The sequence below is a fragment of the Rana temporaria genome, chromosome 8 (assembly GCF_905171775.1).
Source record: "Rana temporaria chromosome 8, aRanTem1.1, whole genome shotgun sequence".
NCBI classification, from domain to species: Eukaryota; Metazoa; Chordata; class Amphibia; order Anura; family Ranidae; genus Rana; species Rana temporaria.
The window spans coordinates 35,143,632-35,159,261 of record NC_053496.1 but is presented as its reverse complement, the minus strand read 5'-3'; the positions used below and the strand labels follow the sequence as shown (position 1 = coordinate 35,159,261).

The window sequence follows — 15,630 nt, the reverse complement described above, 5'->3', positions numbered from 1 at the left end:
TAAGAACCACATGCCCTACACGCATTTCACCCCCAATGGGCTTGCTCAGAAGGGTAGATTAGTACAGGAAGTAGTGGGAGGTAGAAAATCCAAATATCCACTAATAACACTCTGGTAGGTTAATTGCATCCTGTCTAAATTGGCCCTAGTATGTGTAAGAATGTGAGTGAGGGGCCTTAGATAGTAAACTCCTTGAGGGCAGGGACTGATGTGAATGTATTATGCATATGTAAAGCACTGTGTAAATTGATGACGCTATATAAGTACCTACAATTATTAAATTTAAGCAGCCGTAATTTCCAAGCATCCATTCCAGATACAACTACTCTCTGTCCATACCCCCTGTTGGGGATGAAACGCATATAAGTAATGTGGTTCTTTGGGTGGAGACATTAGAGGTGCACTTCTTCACTGGTCTCAACGATTCGATTTATCTGGTCTTCGGTTCGATTCCGCTTGGGCGTTCCTCCCTGCAATCTTCTGGGACACATCACAGCTATGCAGGACAGCGCAGTGAGACATGCGCACCCGGGTGTGAAGCTGCAAGCTGTCACAGCCGGATGCCCACAGTAGTATTGCCAGCACTGTGGACAGGCGGGGAGAGAATGGAGGGTTCCAGTGGCCACGTCGCTGTCTCTTTGCGAATGTGGAATGGCGACAAACTAGGGTACCTAAAATTCTCCATAGGCGACGCATTAAAATAAATTAACGGTTACCAGGTTAGCGGTTTTTTCTCTCGCTCTGACGATCGCGTCGCTACCTCACATGTGTGATTTCAACACCGTTTACATATGCGGGTGCGACTTGCGTATGCCTTTTCTTTGCTGCACAAGCTCGGTGGGATAGGGGGGGTTAAAAAAATTATATATATATATATATATATATATATATATATATATAATATTTTTACATTGTGTTTAAAAAATAAATAAAATTGGATCACTTTTTTTGCTTTCACAAGGAATGTAAACATCCCTTGTGACAGTAATAGGTGATGACAGGTACTCTTTATGAAGGGATCGGCGGTCTAAAAGACCCCAAATCCCTCCTTTGCACTTCATAGTATTCATATCTCCAAAAATATATATATATATATATTTTTTTTTATTTTTTAAACCTGCACCATTGGCAGCCGAGTAAACCCCGAAGTGACGTTGCTTCCGTATTTAAATACAGGAGACTGCAACAAAGCAGTCTGTCTTTCTCCCGCTCTGGGAAGTGGCGGATCGCGGATTGGGTCTCCTGGTGGGACAGGAGGCCCAGTAAGAGCAACGGAAAAGGGGGGGGTGTCCCCTCCCGCTTCTCCCATATAACAGCCGAGCAACTGTTAGCTGGATCGGTTGTTATCCCATGAAAGCCGTTCGCCCGCTCTAAAAAACGGTATCGGCAGCTGCGGGCATCATCCTGATTTAACCCCCTAAAGCCGAGGTCGCATACGCTCTGTGCCAAGGGGTCAACGGCTTGGAGCGCTCTCCTGGGAGGGGCGGGGCAAGTCAGAATGACGTCACCCGGAAATCGATTCTTCCAGTCGTTTGCATCGATGCCGCAATCGGGAACACCTGAATCGCGATGCATCGAATAATTTCAGCACCCCTACGGGACATGAATGTAGCCATTTTATGGTTTATAAGATGAAGCATTAGGATGAGTTTGACGGAGTACAACCCTCATCTTTTTTTTTTTTTTTTTTTTTTTTTTTTATCATTATCATTTTGAAGCAGAGATAAGCTATAGGAGCCTGAATTGAATGGTCTGTGAAGGTTTAGAGCGGTGCTGTGAATTTTTTATTTATTTTTTATCAATTGTTTATAATTAGCAGTGCACAGAGCAGTCTAATAGCTGCGCAAACTGGCACTATATAAATCCTATATAATACTAATCCCTATAATAAAAAAAATCCTATATAATAATAATCCTATATTAATAAATTCCTATATAATAATAATAATCCTATATTAATAAAATCCTATATAATAATAATAATCCTATATTAATAAATTCCTATATAATAATAATCCTATATTAATAAATTCCTATATAATAATAATAATCCTATATTGATAAAATCCTGTATAATAATTCTATATTAATAAAATCCTATATAATAATAATTCTATATTAATAAAATCCTATATAATAATAATTCTATATTAACCACTTGCCGTCGCCGCACCGTCATAATACGTCCACAAGGTGGCTCTCCTAGGCGAGATCACGTATTATGACGTCCTACCTTTTAGCCGCCACTAGGGGCGTACGCGCGCCGCCGGAGGCGCGCGCGCGCCCCCCGCTCGCCCCCGACTCCCGTGCGTGTGCCCGGCGGGCGCGATCGCCGCCGGGCACACGCGATCGCTCGGTACAGAGCGGGGAACGGGAGCTGTGTGTGTAAACACACAGCTCTCGTTCCTGTCAGCAGGGGAAATGCTTTTCTTCGGTTCATACACTGTATGAACCGAGGATCAGTGTTTCCCCTAGTGGGGCCCCCCCCCCCCCCCCCACAGTAAGAACACACCCAGGCATACTTAACCCCTTCCCCGCCCCCTAGTGTTAACCCCTTCACTGCCAGTGGCATTTTTATAGTAATCAAATGCATTTTTATAGCACTGATCGCTATAAAAATGCCAATGGTCCCAAAAATGTGTCAAAAATGTCCGAAGTGTCCGCCATAATGTCGCAATACCGAAAAAAAAATAGCTGATCGCCGCCATTACTAGTAAAAAAAATATTAATAAAAATGCCATAAAAATACCCCCTATTTTGTAAACGCTATAACTTTTGCGCAAACCAATCAATAAACGCTTATTGCGATTTTTTTTAACGAAAAATATGTAGAAGAATACGTATCGGCCTAAACTGAGGAAAAAAAATGTTTTTTTATATATTTTTGGGGGATATTTATTACAGCAAAAAGTAAAAAATATTCATTTTTTTCAAAATTGTCGTTCTATTTTTGTTTATAGCGCAAAAAATAAAAAACGCAGAGGTGATCAAATACCACCAAAAGAAAGCTCTATTTGTGGGAAAAAAAGGACGCCAATTTTGTTTGGGAGCCACGTCGCACGACCGCGCAATTGTCTGTTAAAGCGACGCAGTCCCGAATCGCAAAAAGTACTCTGGTCTTTGGGCAGCAATATGGTCCGGGGGGTAAGTGGTTAATAAAATCCTATATAATAATGATACAATCCTATATAATAATCCAATCCTATATAATATCCTCTAATCCTATATAGTAATAATTGTGCGTTTAGTTTAAATCTACTTGGCCAAATATTGATGAGCTGATAGGACACTGATCATGTTTGAATTTTCTTTTATCTCGGCTTGTAATGTTTAATGAGCTAGCTGCGTCTGGACGATGACAATAAGTTTTGAAATTCCTTTCTTCCCAGCTGTGTGTGCGGCAGATACCTGACAAGTGTAAACTGATCCGTTCAGTCGGCGCCTCCCAGCCCTCTCCACCCTCCCCGCCTGTCTTCACACTCACAGAAGCTTGCTGCGGCAGTGACTAGAGACCATCCTCCAGGTGCTGCTCTCCGTCCGCCTTGTCCTCAGCCTGGAGAACACCAAACACCTTGTGAGAACTTGAGGGACCTCCACAGTGTACCCGGTGAGTGCCACAATGTGGATGTATTTTATCACTTCATCTATTAGACATATGAGCAGCTGGAACCAAGCAACTCCTCTATGGGATCCTAGGATGTGTGTGTATCCGGCTATTAGAATTCTGCTCCCTTTGGGCTTGTGTAGAATGGTGTCAGAGTCAGAAGCAAGAAAAATGCACCTGCATTCAAGCCGGTTTAGGAAAGAATTGATTAGAAACATAGAAGAGTGACGGCAGAAAAAGTCCCAAGTGGTCCAAGGAGTCTGCCCTCCGTTTAATTATGTTTTGTCTGAGTATAGATCTGCGTTTGCCCTTAGCAAGTCTAAATTCACTGTTGACTGACTTGCTACCTCTGCTGGAAGTCTTTTCCAAGTGTTAACTACTCTTTAGGTAAAATAATACTTTCTAAAGGTTAGTTTTGAACTTTTCCTCCTGCTAGTTGGAGCTCAAGTACCTACCTGTATTCTTTATCTTGGCTTCATATTGACTAAAAATATATATCCTCTTGAACCTTATTCACACCCTTGCATTTTATCAGTATGTAAAGTCAAAACAGTTTTTATGTAGTTTTTACCTGATATACACTCACTGGCCAATTTATTGGGTACACCTTGCTAGTACCGGGTTGGACCTTCATTCTTCGTGGCATAGATCACACAAGGTGTTGGAAACATTCCTCAGAGTTTGCTCCATAGTGACATGGTAACCTCACACAGTTGCTGCAGATTCGTCGGCTGCACATTCATGATGGGAGTCTCCCATTCCACCACATCCCAAAGGTGCTCTATTGGATGAGATCTGGTGACTGTGGAGGCCATTGGAGTGCAGTGACCTCATTGTCATGTCCAAGAAACCAGTGGTGAGATGATTGGAGCTTTGTGACATGGGGCATTATCCTGCTGGAAGGAGCCATCAGAAGATGGGTACACTGTAGTCATAAAGGGATGGACATGGTCAGCAACAATACTCAGGTAGGCCGTGGCGTTTAATTGGTACTAAGGGGCCCAAAGTGTGCCAAGAAAATATCCCCCACACCATTACACCACCACCAGCCTGAACCATTAAGACAAGGCAGGATGGATCCATTTTAGTACCTTTACCAAGTCCCTCGTTTTCATTATGAGAATAGCAGGCAAAACAAAACGGATGATCGTTCATCTGATTTTCTCATCGTGTGTACTAGGCTTAAGCTTAAACCTGCTCCCACCCCACTGTATTCTATCTACCCTGTAAAAGGAAGATGTGTATGCTTATTCTAAGAGCGATCTGGTCTGGTGACATAATCTTCACAGCAGCTGGCTTCAGTGAAGAGGAGAGACCACCGACAATTGCTGTGCAGAGCTTAGGTGCTGACATCACCCATAAAATTACTATGTGGAATCTGTTGTCAGGTGTCCCTCTCCTATCCTGAAGCCACCACTGACAGGTGATCATGTGACCGGAACCGCAGTGTTAATTTAGTCGACTAAAACATTTTAGTCAACTGAATTAACACTATTTATATGACTAAAATACAACTGAAACAATTCATTTGACTAAAATACGACTAAAACTAAAATGGCATTTTAGTCAAAAGACTATGACTAAAACAAAATTGAAATTTTAAATTAACGCTACTCTGCTGGCCATTTTTTTTAATCGACAACACAATTACATCCAGAGCCTATATTTATAGCACATTAACATTTAAACATGTACAGTGCCTTGAGAAACTATTTGTATCCCTTAAAATTTTCCACATTCTGTCATGTTGCAACCAAAAACGTAAATGTATTTTATTGGGATTTTTTGTGATAGATCAGCACAAAGTGGTACATAATTGTAAAGTGGAAGGAAAAATAATAAATGGATTTCAAAATGTATTACAAATAAACATCTGAAAGTGTGGTGTGCCCTTGTATTTAGCCCCCTTTACTCTGATACCCCTAACTAAAATCTAGTAGAACCAATTGCCTTCAGAAGTCACCTAATTGGTAAATAAAGTCCATCTGTGTGTAATTTAATCTCAGAATAAATTCAGCTGTTCTGTGAAGCCCTCAGAGGTTTGTTAGGAAACATTAGTGAGCAAATAGCACCATTAAGGCCAAGGAACACACCAGGCAGGTCAGGGTTAAAGTTGTGTTGAAGTTTAAAGCAGGATTAGGTTATAAAAAAATATCCCAAGCTTTGAACATCTCATAGAGCTCTGTTCAATCCATCATCCGAAAATGGAAAGAGTATGGTACAACTGCAAACCTACCAAGACATGGCCGTCCACCTAAACTGACAGGCCGGGCAAGGAGAGCATTAATCAGAGAAGCAACCAAGAGGCCCATGGTAACTCTGGAGGAGCTGCAGAGATCCACAGCTCAGGTGGGGAATCTGTCCACAGGACAACTATTAGTTGTGCTCTCCACAAATCTGACCTTTATGGAAGAGTGGCAAGAAGAAAGCCATTGTTCAAAGAAAAGCATAAGAAGTCCTGTGTTCATTTTGTGAGAAGCCATGTGGGGGGCACAGCAATGAAGGTGCTCTGGTCAGATGAGACCAAAATTGTACTTTTTTAGCCTAAAAGCAAAACGCCATGTGTGGTGGAAAACTAACACTGCACATCACCCTGAACACATCATCCCTACCGTGAAACATGGTGGTGGCAGCATCATGTTGTGGGAATGCTTTTCTTCAGCAGGGACAGGGAAGCTGGTCAGAATTGATAGAAATTTGGATGGAGAAAAATACAGGGCAATCCTAGAAGAAAACCTGTTCAGAGTCTGCAAAAGACTTGAGACTGGGGTGGAGGTTCACTTTCCTGCAGGAAAACGACCCTAAACATACAGCCAGAGCTACAATGGAATGGTTTAGATCAAAGCATATTCATGTGTTAGAATGGACCAGTCAACCTCCAGACCTAAATCCAATTGAGAATCTGTGGCAAGACTTGAAAATTGCTGTTCACAGACGCTCTCCATCCAATCTGACAGAGCTTGAGATATTTTGCAAAGAATAATGGGCAAAAATGTCCCTCTCTAGCTGTGTAAAGTTGGTAGAGACACCCCCAGAAAGACTTGCAGCTGTAATTGTAGTGAAAGGAGGTTCTACAAAGTATTGACTTAGGGGGGCGCTATACAAATGTACTCCACACTTTTCACATTTATTTGTAAAAAAAAAATTGAAAAAACATTTATCATTTTTCTTCCACTTTTTTTTTTGTAACATGACAAAATGTGGAAAATGTCAAGGGGTATGAATACGTTTTCAATGCACTGTATTGCATTATTCCACTGCCGCATAAAAATACACAGGGGGCATCTGCTAAGCTGCTGAAAGAGAGCGAGAAAATAGAAGAAAAAGTATTTTCTATGATTTTTTTTTATTTTTTAATATTTCATGTTGGTAATATAGTCAGGTAATATGTGCAATGGCATTACAGCCAATAGCGTTTAATTATTTATTTTTTTTGCCATTTTTGCATTTTAAAGATGCACTTCTGTTTGTCAAAAAGCAAGATTTTTGTGTTTTTTTTTCTGAAACGTGGTTTTATTTATAAAGATGTTATATATCACAAGGGCTAAATCTGTGTCTGTAGTGCATGTTCAACCCTTAATACCATCAATAATATGTTAGATTTTTTTTCCGGGAGCAGTATATAGCAGTCTTGTGGCTTCTGTCAGTTCCTGGTAAAGCTTGTAGGCAGAGTTTTCATACTGCACTGGCTGTTCTGACAGGACTCGGGACACCTGACCCTCTGTCTGGACAGTGCTGTTTGGCTTCTGTTTGGCCTCTGTCTGGACTGTGTTGATCACATGTACTCTCCCAAGAAAAGCAATACACACCAAACTGAGCATGTGCAGCCTGACTCCAAAGGCTCTGTCTTAGGGCCCTTTCACACGTGCGGACAAACGGTCCGTTTTTTACAAGTCCATAAACGGACTTGTAATGCTTCCCTATGGGATTGCAGACGTTAGCGGATGATGCATCCACTAACGTCCCCAAACATCCGCCTCCGCAAAGATCCGCTTTTTCAGACGGAAGAAAACCCTATTTTTCTTTCGTCTGGCGGAACGGATTCACACGGTCCGTATTCATCCGATTCCCCATAGGGGGAAAGACAGGGCGGTCTCTGCACAGTGTGCGGGGACCGCCCTGTCCGCCGACAGCTCAGCGGGGATTTACGGATGATCCCCGCTGAGCCGACGGACACACACGGGGCGGATCAATATGGATCCGCTCCGTGTGAAAGGGCCCTTATCTGGACCTGTTCTGGAGTCAGTGGAAGAAGGGGAGGATCAAAGAAGACAGGATCAAACGGCCTTTTTACACAATGTTTGATTCTGTGTGTTTTTCCACAAACGGATACAATTTGTCAAATTATAACATAACATAAAAATTTGAATTACCGTATATACTCGTGTATAAGCCGACCCGAGTATAAAACGTATTGACTCGAGTATAAGCTGAGGGTGAGAATGCAGCAGCTACTGTAAGCGGAAAAGAGGGTCAATAATACCCATTTGCAGCTTCACTATGCCCATTTGCAGCCTGACCTCACTGTGCCCATTTGCAGCTCTTCAATAACTCGACCATGGCAGGATCCATTTGGTTCCCCCGGTAGGTCCTGTTACCTTTGCAGCCTGACCTCACCATGCCCATTGCAGAATCCGATCTGTGTACCCGAGTCCGTGACCTATTCAGACGGCGGCCGTGCAGTTTTAAAAACTCACGCTCCCCCTTGTGCTGTTTAGTGATGGGCGGAACACTGTTTCCCAGCAAACACTGTGTTCAGTATTCCGCCTATCACGATCACCCTCTCGTTCATGATAGACTAGAGGGCGATCGTGATAGGCGGAACACTGAACACAGTGTTTGCTGGGAAACCGAGTGTTCTGCCTATCACGGAACAGCACAAGGAGGAGCACAAGTTTTTAAAACTGTACGGCCGCCGTCTGAATATGTCACGGACTCGGGTACACAGATCAGATTCTGCAATGGGCACGGTGAGGTCAGACGGCAATGGACTCTGACCCGCTGACTCGGGTATAAGCCGGGGGGTAATTTTCAGCCCAAAAAAGGGCTGAAAAACTCGGCTTATACTCGAGTATATACGCCACTATTATTTTCCAGGTTCTCTTCTTTCCTAAAAATGTTTTGGGGGGTTTTAACTAGTTTTCAGGTCTAAAATATATATATTTTATATACGTGTGAGAAAAACACAACAACTGTACAACAGGAAAAGTATTAAATATAGGTAAATTGGCCTATTATGCATTGCCGGGACAATATCTAGTGCCCCTTCCCCCCACAATTATCCATGACCGGAGAGTCTATGTCCGTCCCCTCTGCATTGATGATCGGTGTCTCTAGCTCCCTCACATTTGCAGTGAGTGTTTGTACTTCCTTTTCATTGGTGGTCAGTGTTTGTACCTCCCTTACATTGGTGGTCAGTGTCTGTGCCCCCGACATTGGTGGTCAGTGTCTGTTCCCCAGACATTGGTGGTCAGTGTCTGTGCCCCCGACATTGGTGGTCAGTGTCTGTGCCCCCGACATTGGTGGTCAGTGTCTGTGCCCCCGACATTGGTGGTCAGTGTCTGTGCCCCCGACATTGGTGGTCAGTGTCTGTTGCCTCCCCGACATTGCTGGTCAGTGTCTGTTGCCTCCCCGACATTGCTGGTCAGTGTCTGTTGCCTCCCCGACATTGCTGGTCAGTGTCTGTTGCCTCCCCGACATTGCTGGTCAGTGTCTGTTGCCTCCCCGACATTGCTGGTCAGTGTCTGTTGCCTCCCCGACATTGCTGGTCAGTGTCTGTTGCCTCCCCGACATTGCTGGTCAGTGTCTGTTGCCTCCCTGACATTGCTGGTCAGTGTCTGTTGCCTCCCCGACATTGCTGGTCAGTGTCTGTTGCCTCCCCGACATTGCTGGTCAGTGTCTGTTGCCTCCCCGACATTGCTGGTCAGTGTCTGTTGCCTCCCCGACATTGCTGGTCAGTGTCTGTTGCCTCCCCGACATTGCTGGTCAGTGTCTGTTGCCTCCCCGACATTGGCGGTCATTGTCTGTGCCCTCCTTCCATTGGTGGCAACACACAGGAGGATGGGGGAGCATGCAGACAGACTCAATAGCAGTAGAACAGTCTCTGCTGCTGTTCCTGTTGGTGAAGTCACACTGTGGCAGACATAAGGGTGGGAGCACCACCCTCATCAAGAAGACAGTCTTACCATAGCATTGTAGGCATGAGTGCTCACAATTAATTTTACAGAGCCAGCAGAAAGAGTGCCCCTCTTTCATTGCATATCACTGGCACAAGAATTGAGAGGAATTCCCTGCAATAAGGAAAGTAGTAATAATACTTTTAAAGTGGAAATAAACGTAATTTGCGGACTTTTACCTATAGATAAGCCTGTAATAAGGGCAGTGTAAATATCTCCTAAACGTGCCCCGTTCAGGAGATATTTACTGTACATGCAGCCAGTGACGTCGCTGCGCATGTGCTCTGAAGGAACGACCACCCATGCTGTTCTGTCAGAGCCCTGTGCTGTGAACGGCAGCTCCCGCATGCATGTGCAAGAGTGACGTCATCGCGGCTCTGGCCAGTCACAGAGCCAGAGTCCGCGAAGATGGGAGCATCTGCAGCGCTGACTTCTCCGAGTGGGAGGGCTTGTTTTTGGGAAAGTTTAACATAATGTGCTAGTATGCGATGCAATTCATGATTGTCACTGACATTTGCAGCCTTCCACTAAAATGCCAGGAATCATTTGTTGGGAGCATAGGGAGTTCTTCGCTGAGTTGTAGCGCAGTCAGAGAGTTGGTCATGTAGTGAAAACACTCCGGGATTGTAATAGTAATGATGGAGATTCTACCTGGTCTCAACCCCTTATGCCCTGATGGTGTTTGTGCTCCTTTTCTCCCTTTTTTTTTACATCTATACCCCTGAGGGAGCAACGTTCAGGATACCTACAACTTCTCCCCTTCCCCCACCAGTTTCTGATCTGAGCAGACCTTTGTGTTCCCAAGTCACGTCTGCTAATTCCTCTGTTACTGTCCCTGGGAGTGGGACTAGCGAGGTCAGCACAGTCATTGTCCACCTGACCTGTCCTACAAGAGGCTGATATGTATGTAGTCCTCAATTTACAATATAAAACTTTTTTTATTTAGATGTTTTACATAAACACAACACAATATACACCATAGATCTAAGGCAAAGTATGTAAATAAAACCAGTAAACACTGATATTTCTTGTGTGAAAAAAATGATATAAATGTAATTTGCGTACAATATTGCATGCCTGAGCAATTGCCAGTTAAAGTGGCGCAGAGCTGAATAGAAAAAAAAATGCTTTCGCCATGAAGGGGGTAAAACCTTTCCGGAGGTCAGGTGAGTAAATATGCCCGTGTAAACTTGGGGGAGTCTGGGGTTGTCTTAGAGCCGCATATAGTGCAGCAGAAGGCCTTAATGGTTTTCTGTGATGGAATCGTCCCACCCTTGTGTACCAGAGAGGAGGGTGTGTTCCGGGAACTATCACATTAAAAGCCCCCCCCCCCCCCCCCCTGGTCACAGCTCATTTTACCTGTGCAGTAGACAGGAAACACCTGGGCTAATAATCCTGTGTATTGTTCAGCAATGTCCCAGTCACCGCACGGCATCCTAGAACAAAACAATTTCCAGGGACATTTCATATATATCAGACATCTGCTATTCTGTCCTTGTAATCTGGAGGACATGCTGAATAAGAGATGAAGACAATCACTAGAGTAATGTGAGGCTGTGTCACGATGCCCCAATGCAGTCAGATCTCTTAAAGATGAATTTCAATCTGTGTATGGTTTGCATTCGCTGGTTCCTCCTTTTCCCTTCTCATCAACATAGTACTGTTATTTTTCTTTCTATAGCATTTCATTTACTGTTGTGCTAGTATTGTGTCACATAAAAAATTGGAACTACCACCATTTTATTCTCTAGGATACATGCAGTTCCCGGGTTACAAACAAGGTAGGGTCTGTAGGTTTGTTCTTAAAGTGATATTAAAGGTTTCATTATTTTTATTTTTTTAAATAACAAACATGTCATACTTGCCTCCACTGTGGAGTTCGTTTTGCATAGAGTGGCCCCGATCGTCCTGTTCTGGGGCTTGCGGCTCCTCCCCTGTAGTGATATAGTGTAGTAGTTTGATAATCAATATTTAGGTATTAGTATGATATAAGTTATGTTCCACTGCAACCCAATTCTTCCAGAGAGAGACAATTTATTTGACTTCCAACACAGAACAAGTCCAATACTTGCAACAGATGACAAAAATATAACAGAGTAAATATGACAAAGAATAGTAGCTTTAGAGTCCCATCTTTCCTTGTGCTGTGCCTTCATAATCATGGAATGACAATATTGACTTCCAGATTACATTGCCAATACACTGAATGGCTGAGCAATTTGATTGGCTGTCTCCATTTTCCGCCTTTGATCTACCCTCTGTCTTTCAGAGTGACAGATATTGACCCCCAGCCGAAAACAGCTGTAGTCATCAACTGCCCTAATTTGCATTCTTGCATATAAACCTTAACATAGCCCAGAGTCATTATCTGTCCCCTTTGATATGTGGAGTAAATATTGTTTGGCCAGTTCCCTCTTCGATCAACAAGTCCTCTTTGATATGTGTAGTTAGAGTAACTGATACTAATGTGGCCTGCACAACTGACTTTTCCTAGAATGCCTACATATAACACCATATGTAAAATACATACACACACACACACATATATATATATATATATAACATTAGATAACCCACTCTGGGAGGCTCTCTCCCAAGGGGGTTACTTTGCGGGTGCGCTCCTGTGTCATACACTCGACATCCATAAGTCTGCTTTCACATTGGGGATAGAGCCGCGGTGACGGTATAGCCGCGCTATTTGTAGCGCGGCTATACCGTCGTATTTACCGCGATATTCGGACGCTAGCGGTGAGGTTTTAACCCCCGCTAGCGGCCGGTATTACCGCGGTTTCCCATTGATTTCAATGGGAAGGCGCGGTATAGGAGCGGTGAACACACCGCTCCTATACCGCAGTAATGATGCGGCTAGCAGGACTTTTGGAGCGCTCCTGCTAGCGCACCACTTCAGTGTGAAAGCCTTCGGGCTTTCACATTGAACACTACAGGGCAGGTTTTTTTCATGCGGTATAGCAGCGATATTTTTAGCATGAAAAACGCCTCAATGTGAAAGGGGCCTAAATGCAGAGTGTGTGACTCGGCCCCTGGCGGGCGCGCCATTGGATTTGATTGACAGCATCGGGAGCCAATGGCTGCGCTGCTTTCAATCTATTCAATGAAGAGCCAAGAAGCCGTGGGGAGAGCGACGCGGGATCGCGCCCACGGAAATTCGGAGCTCAGGTAAGTAAAACGGGGGCTCAGGGGGCAGGACACTGCAAGGTGTTTCTTTACATTAATGCATAGGATGCAGTAAGGTGAAAAAACACGAGGGTTTACAACCACTTTACGTTTAATCTGTTTGTAAGTCGCAACAGGTAAAAATAATTTAAGTGTAGCTCCAGCCAAAAAAAATACTTTTACATTTTTTGGACAGCATAGGGAAGAGTTGACACCCCTGTAATGTTTGTTTTGCTATCTGTGCCCCTGTTCAGAAGATTTCACCTCACTTTCTGCCCCAATGACTTTTGTTGTGGAAACAAGGATTGGTGATAAAGCTTCAGTGGAGACGTCTTTTTCCCATATTATCTCTTACAGGAGTGAATTTCACCCTCTGTTTTTAAATAGAAGTCATTTGTAAGTCGTATATTTGTAACTAGGGGGACCGCCTGTATACATTTCCGAAGATATATTTTTGGGGGTTTTCTTTAATCTTCAGGCCTAAAATTTTCTTTTTCAATACACTTGCAAATACACAATGCAAAAAAGCCTCTGACAGTGACGGGATTTATGTATACATTGCTGCATTGATGTGTGTATTTCACACCTGGTTCTGGAGTTCAGCTTTAAGGTAGTTGTTGTAAATTTATATTTCCATTGATGTGACTGGCCTCAGGTGATACAGAGAGGAAGCAAGTCCTTTTACATACAGTATTCATACGCCTGGATATTTTCCACATTCTGTCATGTTACAACCAAAAACGTATATATATAATATATTGGGATTTTATGTGATAGACCAACACAAAGTGGCACATATTTGTGAAATGGAAGGAAAATGATAAATGGTTTTCAAATATGTGAAAAATGTGGCGTGTATTTGTATTCAGCCCCCTTTACTCTGATACCCCTTTCTAAAATCTAGTGGAACCATTTGCCTTCAGAAGTCACCTAATTAGTAAATAGAGTCCACCTGTGTGTAATTTAATCTCAGTATAAATACAGATGTTCTGTGAAGCCCTCAGTGTTTTGTTAGAGAACCTTAGTGAACAAACAGCATCATGAACGCTAAGGGACACATCAGACAGGTCAGGGATAAAGTTGTGAAGAAGTTTAAAGCAGGGTTGGGTTATAAAAAAAATATCCCAAGCTTTGAACATCTCTCAGAGCACTGTTCAATCCATCATCTGAAAATGGAAAGAGTATGGCACAACTGCAAACCTACCAAGACATGGCCGTCCACCTAAACTGACAGGCCCGGGCAAGGAGAGCATTCATCAGAGAAGCAGCCAAGGTAACTCTTTAGGATCAGCAGAGGTCCACAGCTCAGGTGGGAGAATATTTCCAGAGGACAACTATTAGTCATACACTCCACAAATCTGACCATTATGGAAGAGTGGCAAGAAGCCATAGTTGAAAGAAAACTATAAGAAGTCCCATTTGCAGTTTGTGAGAAGCCAATGCGTGGGACACAGAGGTGAAACAGCAGTGTGGCGAAAAACTAACACTGCACATCACCCTGAACACACCATCCCCACTGTGAAACATGGTGGTGACGGCATCATGTTGTGGGGATGCTTTTCAGCAGGGACAAGGAAGCTGGTCAGCGTTGATGGATGGAGCCAAATACAGAGCCATCTTGGAAGAAAACCTATTTGAGTCTGCAAAAGACTTGAGACTGGGGCGGGGAGGTTTACCTTCCAGCAGGACAACGACCCTAAACATACAGCCAGAGCTACAATAGAATAGTTTAGATCAAAGCATATTCATGTGTGAGAATCTGTGGCAAGACTTGAAAATTGCTGTTGACAGATGCTCTCCATCCAATCTGACAGAGCTTAAAGGGGTTGTAAACCCTTGTGTTTTTTCACCTTAATGCATCCAATGTATTAAGGTGAGAAAACACCTAGCAGTATCTGGCTCCCTCGTTTTACTTACCTGAGCCCTGAGGGGGTTATCTAATGCGGGGAGGAGCCACCGTGAGGACCCCAGAAGAGGACGATCGGGGCCACTCTGTGCAAAACGAACTGCACAGTGGAGGGAAGTATGACATGTTTGTTGTTTTAAAAAAAAACGTGAACCTTTAATATATCACTTTAAGCTATTTTGCAAGGAAGAATGGACAAAAATGTCCCTCTCTAGATGTGCAAAGCTGATAGAGACATCCCCAAAAAGACTTGCAGCGAAAGGTGATTCTACAAAGTTTTGACTCCGGGGGGCTGAATATAAATGTGCACCACACTTTTTACCAGTGCCGGCCCAAGACATTGTGCTGGCTGGGACCAAGAATGAAATGCTGCCCCCCCCCCCCCCCCCAAAAAAAAATCACATCATGGCTCTATACATGTATAAAGAGGACCTGTCATGGCTCTATTCATGTGATAAAGACAAAATTGCTTAAGGAATGCAACCAATGGCCGGACTTTATAGGCAAAACAGACAGGAATAGCAAAAAATATATAATTTTATTACAAAGTAGTTACATAAAACAACATTAAAAAGAAAACCATACAAGATGTCAGGTATGTATGTTGCCTATAAATGTCCCCTGTGCGTCTACGCGTTTCGCCATGAGGCTTTTTCAGGACTGACAAGAGGAAAATAGTCATCCGAACCGCATAGGCATAGATATATCCTGTGCACAGGCTGTCTCCCGGGGGCAAACGCTGCTATCCAATCTGCCATAATGAGTAAAAA

The 15,630-nt window shown here is 43.4% G+C and overlaps 1 protein-coding gene across 1 annotated transcript in view; it reads left to right on the top strand.

Moving 5' to 3' along the window:
* The first annotated feature begins 3,487 nt into the window (after positions 1–3,487).
* Positions 3,488–15,630, top strand: part of VWA2 (von Willebrand factor A domain containing 2) — an 88,985-nt gene continuing 76,842 nt past the window's right edge. Inside the window, exon 1 of the mRNA XM_040361567.1 lies at positions 3,488–3,607. The gene's annotated coding sequence lies outside the window, so the exon portion shown is untranslated. The remainder of the gene's footprint in view (positions 3,608–15,630) is intronic.